General features: G+C 49.3%; 1 pseudogene across 1 annotated transcript; it reads left to right on the top strand.

The window, feature by feature from the left end:
- The first annotated feature begins 1468 nt into the window (after positions 1–1468).
- Positions 1469–7102, top strand: LOC308175831 (nipped-B-like protein B; annotated as a pseudogene). The gene is made up of 2 exons: positions 1469–2673; positions 3074–7102. The product of its transcript is annotated as a nipped-B-like protein B (transcript).
- The last annotated feature ends 4655 nt before the right edge of the window (positions 7103–11757 follow it).

Here is an 11757-nt window from a genome sequence, read left to right as displayed (position 1 = left end):
ATAGGTGTGGAATTGCATCCATCTATCCATCTAAGTCTATGGAGGCAGTAACCACAAGGGATGTATGGAATGTGAGTGACTGTCAAGGGTTCTGGCTGTCAGAGGTGAGGAACGCTGGTGATTAAGTCTAGGGAACTGGCCTGTCACCCAGATTTAATTCACATGTCCGTGTGATGAGGGCAGTTTTCTTCAAATTGATATTTGTCACACTGAACCCATTTGCTCCATAACAGTGAGTGACCATTGGTTCTTTTTAATGCGATGGAGGAAGTGGTTCATAGTATCTAGCAAGCTTCATTGCTGCATTTTTGTTACGGACTGGATCAAGTGGTCAAATGTGGTAGTACCCCAGAACAGACAGACACAGAGGCTAGGGTAATAATAATAGTATTTATTAAAAGGGGCTAGGCAGAGAATGGTCGTAGGACAAGCGGGGGTCAGGCAGGGGGGAATAGTCGGCAGGTTAGCAGGGGTACTTAGGCAGGAGGGGGTAGTCGGCAGGCAGGCAGGGGCTTAGGCAGGCGGAGTAGTCGTTTAGGCAGGCAGGGGCTTCGGCAGGAGGAGTAGTTGTTAGGCAGGCAGGGGCTTAGGCAGGAGGAGTAGTCGATAGGCAGGCAGGAGGGTAGGCAGGGCAGGTAGGCAGGCAGGTGTAACCCCTCACAATCCGGACAGACCAGGCAGGCACACAGGTTCACTTTCAAGCTGTTTATTTATCTGAATGTGCAAACAAAATGGTGGTTATTTAATGGTAGGCTCCAGCACAAAACAGCTCTCGCCCCATCTCAACCGCTCACAAAGACGAAAGGGCGCTGGTCTTTGTCATAACATCAAATAATTATTAGTTATCATACCATTCATATCATTATAACACACAAGACTAAACCATACCCATGGATACAACATACATACAACATACCTGAATGTGCAAACAAAATGGTGGTTATTTAATGGTAGGCTCCAGCACAAAACAGCTCTCGCCCCTGCATGTCAGCAAAACAATACATTCAAAACACGCCACATTGCTGCCGTTAGCTAGTTAGCTCACAACTTTATCCATCCATAAAATACAAATAAACAAAACATAACTCAAAAGTAATGGCATAAAAACCAATGGTAAACATTAATCTCAAATAATACATTTGGTTTATATTAGTGGCAACTCTTTATCAAAGGAAATATAAAACGGGGACGGGAGCACAAAATCTAACCTACCATCTCAACCGCTCACAAAGACGAAAGGGCTGATCTACGGTGGCCTTCGTCATAAAATTAAATGCGGCCAGTCCAACCACCACTAGGGGCACTACACACCGGATGCAGCCATGGGTAAATCAATTCAAAACACTTAACCAAATGATAAAAAGCAAACGATTTTGATGAACTTCAACCTATAACTTAAATATAATTTATAACCCTGTTACACAAGTATGCAGAAGTTAATTCGGATGACGATAACGACAGTGACTCTATGACGGAATGCGCAGGGGCAGTGGAGGTGCCCTGGAGTGAGCCCCGGGTCAAGCTGGAGCGTATGGGGCTTGTAGAGGACATGAAGAAAGGAGCCAAACCTGTGGTGGTGCTCCAGAAACTCACCATTGACGAGGTGCAGAAGATCATCAGGGAGGGGGAGGATAAAAATGCACGCAGCTCCAAGTCCAGCAAGAGCCGACACTCCCATGGCAAATCAGGGAAAGGAGGTCTTGATGAGTCTGTGCCGAAAGAACTCCCTCCTCATCTACTCGCTGAGATAGAGTCCACCATGCCATTGTGTGAGAGGGTGAAGATGAACAAACGCAAGCGCAGCACCATCAACGACAAGCCCAAGTATGCAGAAGTCAATTCGGATGACGATAACGACAGTGACTCTATGACGGAATCTGCACAGAAGCGCCACAAGAAGGAGCGTGACAAAGCGTGGGAGAGTGAGGAGCGCGAGAAGAGCGAGAAGAGAGGCTCTGGGGAGCACCGGCGGAGCGGAGGGATCCAGGAGGGCCGCAGGGGGTCCGGCAGCCGCAACCGCGAACGCACCCCAGACTACTCAGACGAGGACTCCCCACCACCCGGCATGAGTGACATTGCCAGAAAGTTGAAGAAGAAGAAGGAGAAACAGAAGAAGAGGAAGGCCTATGTCATGAACCTAAGCTTACATCAGAGGAACTGATGGATTCATCCACGTTCAAGAGGTTCTCTGCCAGTTTGGATAACATTCTCGAGGGTTTGGAAGATGTCGACTTCACAGCCGTGGATGACGACGAAATCCCAGAGGAGCTTCTACTGGGGAAGCATCAGCTGAGTGAGCTGATGTCAGCGAGTCTGCCAAGATCAAGGCTATGGGCATCACATTCAAACTTCCATCGGATAAGTTGGTGAAGGTATAATTGAACATCCTGGAGAAGAACATTCAGGATGGTTCAAGGCTCTCCACGCTGATGAACCATGACAACGATGCAGAGGATGAGGAGAAGCTGTGGCGTGACCTCATCATCATGGAGCGCGTGACCAAGTCTGCTGACGCCTGTCTGACAGCACTCAACATCATGACGTCGGCACGCATGCCCAAGGCCGTGTACATCGAGGACGTGATCGAGAGAGTGCTGGAGTACACCAAGTTTCACCTACAGAACACCCTCTACCCTCAGTACGACCCAGTCTACAGAGTGGACCCACATGGAGGTCAGCACCCCACCGTCTTATCTTAAAGCAGTTGTTAGAGACAGTTGGTTAGAGACAGTTGGTTATAGACAGTTGGTTAGAGACAGTTGGTTATAGACAGTTGGTGAGAGACAGTTGGTGAGAGACAGTTGGTTAGAGACAGTTGGTGAGAGACAGTTGGTTAGAGACAGTTGGTGAGAGACAGTTGGTTAGAGACAGTTGGTGAGAGACAGTTGGTTAGAGACAGTTGGTTAGAGACAGTTGGTTAGAGACAGTTGGTGAGAGACAGTTGGTTAGAGACAGTTGGTTAGAGACAGTTGGTGACTTCTAAGACAGTTGGTGAGAGACAGTTGGTTAGAGACAGTTGGTTAGAGACAGTTGGTTAGAGACATTGGTCAATTCATCTCCCTTTCTCACCCAGGTGGCTTGCTGAGCTCGAAGGCCAAGAGAGCTAAATGCTCTACACACAAGCAGAGGGTTATAGTCATGCTGTACAACAAGGTGTGTGACATTGTGACCAACATCTCGGAGCTATTGGAGATCCAGCTGCTGACTGACACCACCGTCCTGCAGGTATCCTCCACGGGGCATCACTCCATTCTTTTGTGGAGGGTGTCAGTGAGCTACAGCTGTGTGGCATCAAACTAGTGACTGCGGTGGTGTTCTCTCGCTATGAGAAGCACAGGCAGCTCATCCTGGAGGAGATCTTCACCTCTCTGGCCAGACTCCCCACCAGCAAACGCAGCCTCAAGGAACTTCAGGCTGAATAGCAGTGATAAGGATGGAGAGCCCATGTTCATCCAGATGGTCACTGCTCTGGTGCTTCAGCTCATCCAGTGTGTGGTGCACCACCTCCCCTCTGACAGGGACCATGATGAGTATGACAAGAAGGTGGATCAAGACCTCCTGATCACAAACTCTTATGAAACGGCAATGAGAGCGGCTCAGAACTTCCTCTCTGTCTTCCTCAAGAAGTGTGGTAGTGAGCAGGGGGAGGAGGATTACCGGCCACTATTTGAGAACTTTGTCCAGGATCTGCTGTCTACAGTGAACAAGCCTGAGCGGCCCGCAGCGGAACTGCTACTCAGTCTACTGGGCCGTCTACTTGTGCACCAGTTCAGTAACAAGCAGACAGAGATGGCCCTGAGGGTGGCATCGCTGGACTACCTTGGCACTGTCGCTGCCCGTCTACGCAAAGATGCTGTCCACAGCAAGATGGACCAGCGCTCCATCGACCGCATCCTCAAAGAGACCACAGGCAATGATGAGGCCCAGCAGCTGCAGAAAATCCTGTTGGACTACCTGGATGACAACGCAGAGACAGACCCATCTCTAGTCTTTTCCAGGAAGTTCTACATTGCACAGTGGTTCGGGGACACGACGACCGAGACGGAGAAAGCTATGAAGTCTCAGAATCAGAGGGACGAGGATTCGTCTGAAGGCCAGCACCACGCCAAGGACATCGAAAGCGCTGGAGAGATTATGCAGAGAGCGGAATCGCGTAAAAAGTACCTCCGCAACATTATCAAGACCGTGCCCTCACAGTTCAACACACTGAGGAAGAACTCTGACACTGTGGACTACGATGACTCCTGCCTCATTGTCAGATATTTGGCCTCTATGAGGCCGTTTTCGCAGAGCTTCGATATTTATTTAACACAGATCCTGAGAGTGTTGGGGGAGAGTGCCATCGCTGTCAGAACTAAAGCCATGAAGTGTCTGTCTGAGGTGGTGGCTGTAGACCCTAGTATTCTGTCCAGGTTGGACAGGCAGCGCGGGGTTCACGGTCGTCTGATGGACAACTCCACCAGCGTGCGGGAGGCTGCGGTGGAGCTGCCAGGCCGCTTTGTGCTGAGCAGACCCCAGCTCACGGAGCAGTACTATGACATGCTCATAGAGAGGATACTGGACACGGGTATCAGTGTGAGGAAGAGGGTGATCAAGATCCTGAGAGACATCTGCCTGGAGCAGCCCACCTTCAACAAGGTCACTGAGATGTGTGTGAAGATGATCCGCAGGGTCAATGATGAGGAGGGGATCAAGAAACTGGTGAACGAGACTTTCCAGAAACTCTGGTTCACCACGACACCCAACAACGATAAAGAGGCCATGACCCGGAAGATCCTCAACATCACTGACGTGGTGTCTGCATGCAAAGACACAGGCCTATGACTGGTTCGAGCAGCTGCTTCAAAATCTGCTCAAGACAGAGCAGGATGCCGCCGACAAACCAGCCAGGAAGGCCTGCGTTCAGCCGGTGGACAATCTAGTGGAACACATCCTCAAATACGAGGAGTCTCTTAATGCTGACTGTGAGAATAAGGGGGGTGAACTCCGATCGTCTGGTGTCACGCATCACCACACTCTTCCTGTTCAGCAAGATCAGAGCCCAGCTGATGGTCAAGCATGCCATGACCATGCAGCCCTCTACCTGACCACCAAATGCAACACCCAGAGTGACTTCATGGTGATCTGTAACGTGGCGAAGATCCTGGAGCTATAGTGGTGCCTCTGATGGAGCATCCCAGTGAGACTTTCCTCACCACCATAGAGGAAGACCTGATGAAGCTCATCATCAAACACGACGGCATGACGGTTGTGCAGCACTGTGTGAGCTGTCTGGGAGCTGTTTTGAACAGTGTCACTCGAAACTATAAGTTTGTCCGGGTGTGTTTCAACCGATACTATGGTGCTATCTCCGAGGTAAAGAGGGAGGACCCCAAACAACACTAATCTGATTTCTAATAAACAGTCTCTTCTACGCTCACTATTCACTGTCGGGGCGCTCTGTCGCCACTTTGACTTTGACCTGGAGGAATTAAAAGGCCCCTGCAAGGCTGTCATCAAAGACAAAGTGATGGAGCTTCTGCTTTACTTCACCAAGAATGAAGATGAGGAGGTTCAGACCAAGGCCATCATTGGTCTAGGCTTCCTGTTCATCCAGTACCCAGACCTGATGTTTATGCACGATGTGAAGTGTTTGTACAACGGCATCCTGTCAGACAGCAAGTGCTCTGAAGCCCTGAAGATCCAGGTGCTGAAGAACCTGCAGACGTACCTCCAGGAGGAGGACACTCGCATGCTGGAGGCCGACCAACAATGGAAGAAGCTGTCTAAGCAGGAGGACCTGAAGGAGATGGGCGACATCATGTCAGGCATGAGCAGCTCCATCATGCAGCTGTACCTGAAGCAGGTGCTGGAGGCCTTCTTCCACACACAGTCCACCGTACGCCACTTCGCCCTCAATGTCATCGCCCTCACGCTCAATCAGGGCCTCATCCATCCTGTGCAGTGTGTGCCGTACTTGATTGCCATGGGAACAGACCCAGACCCCTTCATGAGGAACAAGGCTGACCAGCAGCTGGTGGAGATTGATAAGAAGTATACAGGCTTCATCCATATGAAGGCCGTGGCGGGGATGAAGATGTCCTACCAGGTGCAGCAGGCCATCTGGGCAGCTCAGGGTACGGTGATCCGCGGTTACCGGCAGGACGAGCACTCTGCTCCCACGTCACTCACGTCACGCCACTCAGCACTCTGCTCCCACGTCTTCGCTATGGTCAGAACGAACCGGCAGCACAGACGAGCCTTCCTCATCTCACTGCTCAACCTGTTCCACGACAGTTCTAAGACTGATGTGAACATGCTCCTCTACGTTGCGGACAACCTGGCCTGTTTTCCCTTCGTGAGCCAGGACGAGCCCCTCTTCATCATGCACCACATCGACATCACACTGTCCGTGTCTGGCAGCAATCTACTACAGTCCTTCAAAGAGTCTCTCCTCAAAGAGCCCAAACGGAAGGAGAAGAAGGTACGAGACAGGAAGTATTGTTCCGAGGAGGAAGATGAGGAGGAAGAAGAGAACGAGCGGCGGAGCAGCGGGTCTAACAGCAGTGACGACGAGGAGGTGGTCTGCAGACCCAAGAAGTCCAAACAGGCACCAGTGGAGTCGGACTCGGACTCTGACCTGGACCTGGAGGATGTGGATAAGGTGATGCAGCGGTTGCCTGATAACTCTGTGTCACTGCTGGACTTTGCCAACACCTCGCAGGGTATCCTGCTGCTGCTGGTGCTGAAGCAGCACCTGAAGAACTTCTACGGCTTCTCGGACAGTAAAATCCAGAAGTACTCACCGACTGAATCAGCCAAGGTGTACGACAAGGCGGTGAACAGAAAGGGTACCGCGCACTTCACCCCGCGCCAGACACTAGATTTTCTGAACAGTGACCTGGCCAACGTAGACCTCACCTATGACATCAAGAAGAGAATCGTCAAGCAGTACCTAGATTTCAAGTTACTGATGGAGCACTTGGACCCTGATGAAGAGGATGAGGAAGGTGAGGCGTCAACCAACGCCAGAAATAAAGCCATCTCTTCATTGCTCGGAGGGCAAATGCGGCCAGTCCAACCACCACTAGGGGCACTACACATCGGATGCAGCTATGGGTAAATCAATTCAAAACACTTAACCAAATGATAAAAAGCAAACGATTTTGATGAACTTCAACCTATAACTTAAATATAATTTATAACCCTGTTACACAGGCAGGAGTGGACTGGTGGAGGAGAGAAAACAAACAAACAAAATAAATAAAACGACTGGGAAAAATAAACAAGTAATAACGGATCTAGAGTTCACAGGAGACAAACGAGGGAGCGAGACGACTAACCACGGGGGATCGGATTGGTCAAGCATCAGACGGCAGGTTGCGGGGCCTTTTATGAGGCTTTTTATATCCTGAGGACTATGAACCTCACCTGTATATCATGTACTACTCAGACAACGGTTGTTACTTGAGTATGTATTGTCATCCACTGTGGAGCCCCACGTTAGATCAACCTCACAGTACAACATGGCATCTTGAATACCCAGGATGCATAGAGTATACCCAGGATGCATAGCGTTAACAAAATCATGGCAACAGTGAATACATCACATCTCCTCCCCCCTTACAATAAATGTCCCATTTAACATCAGCTAGAAAATCTTCAAATAACACCATAACTCTATAGATGTCTGTAACAAAAACAATAACAATGTTGTTGTTTAATTCACCAATATTTTTTTTTTTTACACAAGCAAAACAATCCTTGGGTGAGGGTAGACCACCTCAAACCCCTGACTATACCCATGGAGATTATTCTGCTCCAGTTGAATTGGGTAAGTCAAGCTATAAGTCCAAACGATCAGGAGGCCGCCGCTGTCTTTCAGGATTTCGCCGTGCAGCTGGAACATCAGAGTCTCTGTGTCTCTGTAGTGGGCTCGGACCAGAGGCAGAATCAGGCGGAGGTGTTACAGTCTCTTTGATTGGAGAGTCAGGTGCTGCGGCAGCAACCTCAGGCTCAGGCATAGAAGAGCCTGAAACTTCTGCAGGTAGATCAAGAGGCGGTGTATCGAGAGGGTCCTTGGCAAGCAGCGGGGTGTGTGTTGGAGCTTGCAATAGCTGGTCGATGTGCCTTCTCCAGACGATGTCAGTAGCAGTTTGAACCGTATATGATACCGGTCCAGTCTGTGCAATGATGGTGGCAGGAATCCACTTAGGTCCGCTGCAGTAATTCCTTGCCAACACAGATTCTCCTGGAGTGAAAACTCTGAACTTGGTTTGGCCTCTTTGTTGGATTTGTATCTTTTGCTGCTGTGAAACTGTCTCTTTCACTGACGTTGGCTTCAGGAGGTCAAAGTTGGATCTAAGCTCTTTTTGTAGCAACAAGCTGGCAGGTGATACTTTTGTAGTTGCATGTGGCGTGTTGCGATACGTCAGTAGGAATCTGTGCAGCCGCTGATGGAGGGTTCCCTGCCCTTGTGATGCCTTTAATGCATTTTTCATCGTTTGCACAAACCTTTCAGCGAGGCCATGACGGGTGATAAGGTGCTGATCTTATGTGCTGTATGCCATTTGCTTGCACGAAAGCAGCCATTTCCTGGGACACGAACTGTGGTCCATTGTCAGAGACGAGTTGAACGGGACATCCAAAACGGCTGAACATTTCTCCCAGCTTCTCAATTGTCTTTTCTGTTGTGGTGGATCTCATGATAGCCACTTCAGGCCATTTACTGTGTGCATCCACAGCGACAAGTAGCATTCTGTCCTCAAAAGGTCCTGCGAAATCAATATGCACACGATGCCATGGCCTTTCTGGAAAGCTCCAGGGGTGCAGAGGAGCTAGTTGAGGATTGTTCCTGATTTTCTGACATGAGGAACAGGCTTTTGCTAGCTCCTCTATCTGTCCATCCATATTTGGCCACCAAAAGTAGCTTCTTGCTATTTCCTTCATCCTCACTATTCCACTGTGTCCTGAGTGGAGTTACTGCAACACTGGTTGCTGCAACACTGGTGCACTGTTGCGTAGTGTTGGTGGTATAACCACTCTCCTTCCCCACAGCAAACATCCAGACTGCACCGTCAGTTCCGCCCTCCTCGCGAGGTAAGGTTTCAAAGCACCGTCGTTGCTGCCAGAGTGGCCCTTTACAACAATGTCCAAGACAGCTGACAAGACCGGGTCATTGCGTGTGGCCTTCTTCACTTGTTCAGCTGAAACTGGCGCATCATCCACCTGACTGAAATAGGCAACGTGCTCAGTGTGCAGCTCTGGTTTGGAGACAGGGAGTGGCAACCTTGATAAGCCATCGGCGTTGCAATGTGAGTCTGCTTTACGATACTTTATGACATATGAATGCCCAGACAACAGCAGCGGCCATCGTTGCAGACGGCTTGCGGCGAGAGACGGTATCCCGGTATGTGGTCCACGGATGGTCGTAAGAGGTCGGTGATCGGTAAGGAGTGTAAATTTCCGTCCATATAAGTACTGATGGAATTTACGAACGCCAAAAATGATGCTTAACGCTTCTCTCTCCAGCTGAGCATAATTGGCTTCGGCTTTGTTTAAAGTCCTTGAAGCAAAGGCAATGGGCCTTTCATCCCCATTTGGCATTATGTGTGAGATAACTGCACCCACCCCGTATGGAGATGCATCGCAGGCCAGCTGGATTGGGAGTGACGGGTCATAATGAGTTAGGACCTCTGACCCCACTAACACATCCTTTGATTTCTGGAAAGCCTCCTGGCATGCTTTATTCCATTCCCACGCCTTGTCCTGGCAGAGTAAGTCATGTAGTGGCTTTAGTAGCGATGATAGATTTGGGATGAAACGACCGTAGTAGTTGAGCAGCCCTAGGAACGAACGCAACTGACTGACGTTCTGGGGTGGCGGTGCATCCATGATGGCTGCGACCTTGGATGGGGCCGTGTGTAGGCCCTCGGCATTAATGACATGTCCCAAGTACTCCACGGAAGAGCGGAAAAAGTCACATTTTTCCCTGCGAACCCTGAGTCCATATTCCTTTAGTCTTTGAAGAGTGGCGTCCAGATTATGAAGGTGCTCGGAATCGCTGGCCCCTGTGCAAAGGATATCGTCTAAATAGCACTGAACACCAGGCAGGCCACTGAGGATTTGATCCATAGCACGTTGAAACAGTGCTGGTGCTGATGTGATTCCGAAAGGTAATCGGCGGTACCTGAAGAGGCCCTTGTGCGTTGTGATAGTTAGCAGCTCCTGTGAGTCTTCATGCACATGCATTTGCAAATAAACTTGATTAAGGTCTATTTTACTGAACTTTTGACCCCCACTAAGTCCAGCAAACAGGTCCTCAATATGAGGGAGTGGATACTGCTCTACAGATAGCACAGGGTTAACTGTTACCTTAAAATCCCCACAGGTCCGGATTCCTCCATCCTTCTTAGGCACTGGCACTATCGGTGTCGCCCAATCACTGGTAGTGACTGGCTCCAGTACTCCACTCTTCACAAGAGCATCCAAATCAGCTTCCACCTTGTCTCTTATAGCATATGGTACCGGTCTAGCTTTCAAAAACACCGGTTTGCTTTCAGGCTTTACATGTAGCTTTACTGTAATGTCCTTCATGCTTCCTAATTCGTTCCGGAAAACCTCCTTGTGTTTTTCCAAGACAGCCTGTAGGCCTGTGGAGCCGTTTGCTATCATGCGTACTGCTTGCCAGTCCAGCCTTATTTTGTCTAGCCACAGACCATTGTCCATTACACTGGACAGTCACATCCGTCATACCCCTCATCGGAACGGGCTCTCCTGTATATGTTCGAAACTCGGTGTCTGATGCTTGTAATGGGAGGTGCTTCATGAATTTCTTGTAGACTCTATTTGAGATGATTGAAGCCCTTGACCCAGTGTCGATCTGCATTTTCACTGGAAGTCCTTCCAGCTCAGGGGTAGCCCAGTAGCAATCGGAGCCCTCATCCATGTTTAGTACTCGGAGAAAACTTATTCTCTCCTCCTCCTCTGAAGAGTCACTAGCTGTCTTTCCCTGCTCGACGGTACGAACATGTCTTTTCTTTTTGTCATAACCAGTGTTTTTCTTGTATCCAGACTTTGTTGGCCTTTCAGCGCTCTTTTTGTTTCTACAAGCCTGCTCTACATGCCCTTTCTTTCCACAATTATGGCAGTCCAGGTCCTTACACCAGCACGTAGATGCAAGATGTCCTGTTCTCCCACAACGAAAACATGGACCCTGGCCACTTTGCTCCTCACTACTGACCTTATGCACTCGGCTCGTTGTATGTAACTGCTGGGCTTCCTTTGCCGCCATTTCCATAGTCACGCTGATATTGACAGCTTTCTCCAGCGTCAGATCACTGACTGTCAGTAGCTTCTTCTGTGCCGATTCACTACTCAAACCGCACACAAGACGATCTCTCAATGTGTCATTTAATTTGTTTAAAATCACAATGTTCAGCTAGCTTCCGTAAAGCTGCAACATACAGGGTAACAGACTCGCCTTCTTCCTGGCTGCGTCGGTGGAACCTAAACCTCTCAGCAATAACTAAAGGCTTCGGTGAAAAATGGAGGGCTAGGATATCAACTATTTCCTCATATGTCTTGGTACCTGGCTTTGTCGGCTGTAGCAGGTTACGTAACAAATTGAATGTCTTAGGGCCCATAATAGTCAGGAATGTTGGAACTATCTTGTCATCATCAATGTAATTTGCTGTGGTGAAGTAGTCAAAGCGCTCTGTATAGCTAGACCACTGTTCAATACTCTCATCAAAAGGTCCAATATTACCAATAATTCCA

The sequence above is a fragment of the Nansenia antarctica genome, assembly GCF_963989245.1.
Source record: "Nansenia antarctica genome assembly, chromosome: 1".
In the NCBI taxonomy this organism is placed as follows: domain Eukaryota; kingdom Metazoa; phylum Chordata; class Actinopteri; order Argentiniformes; family Microstomatidae; genus Nansenia; species Nansenia antarctica.
The sequence above is the reverse complement of the archived record's forward strand: the minus strand, read 5'-3'. Positions and strand labels throughout refer to the sequence as shown.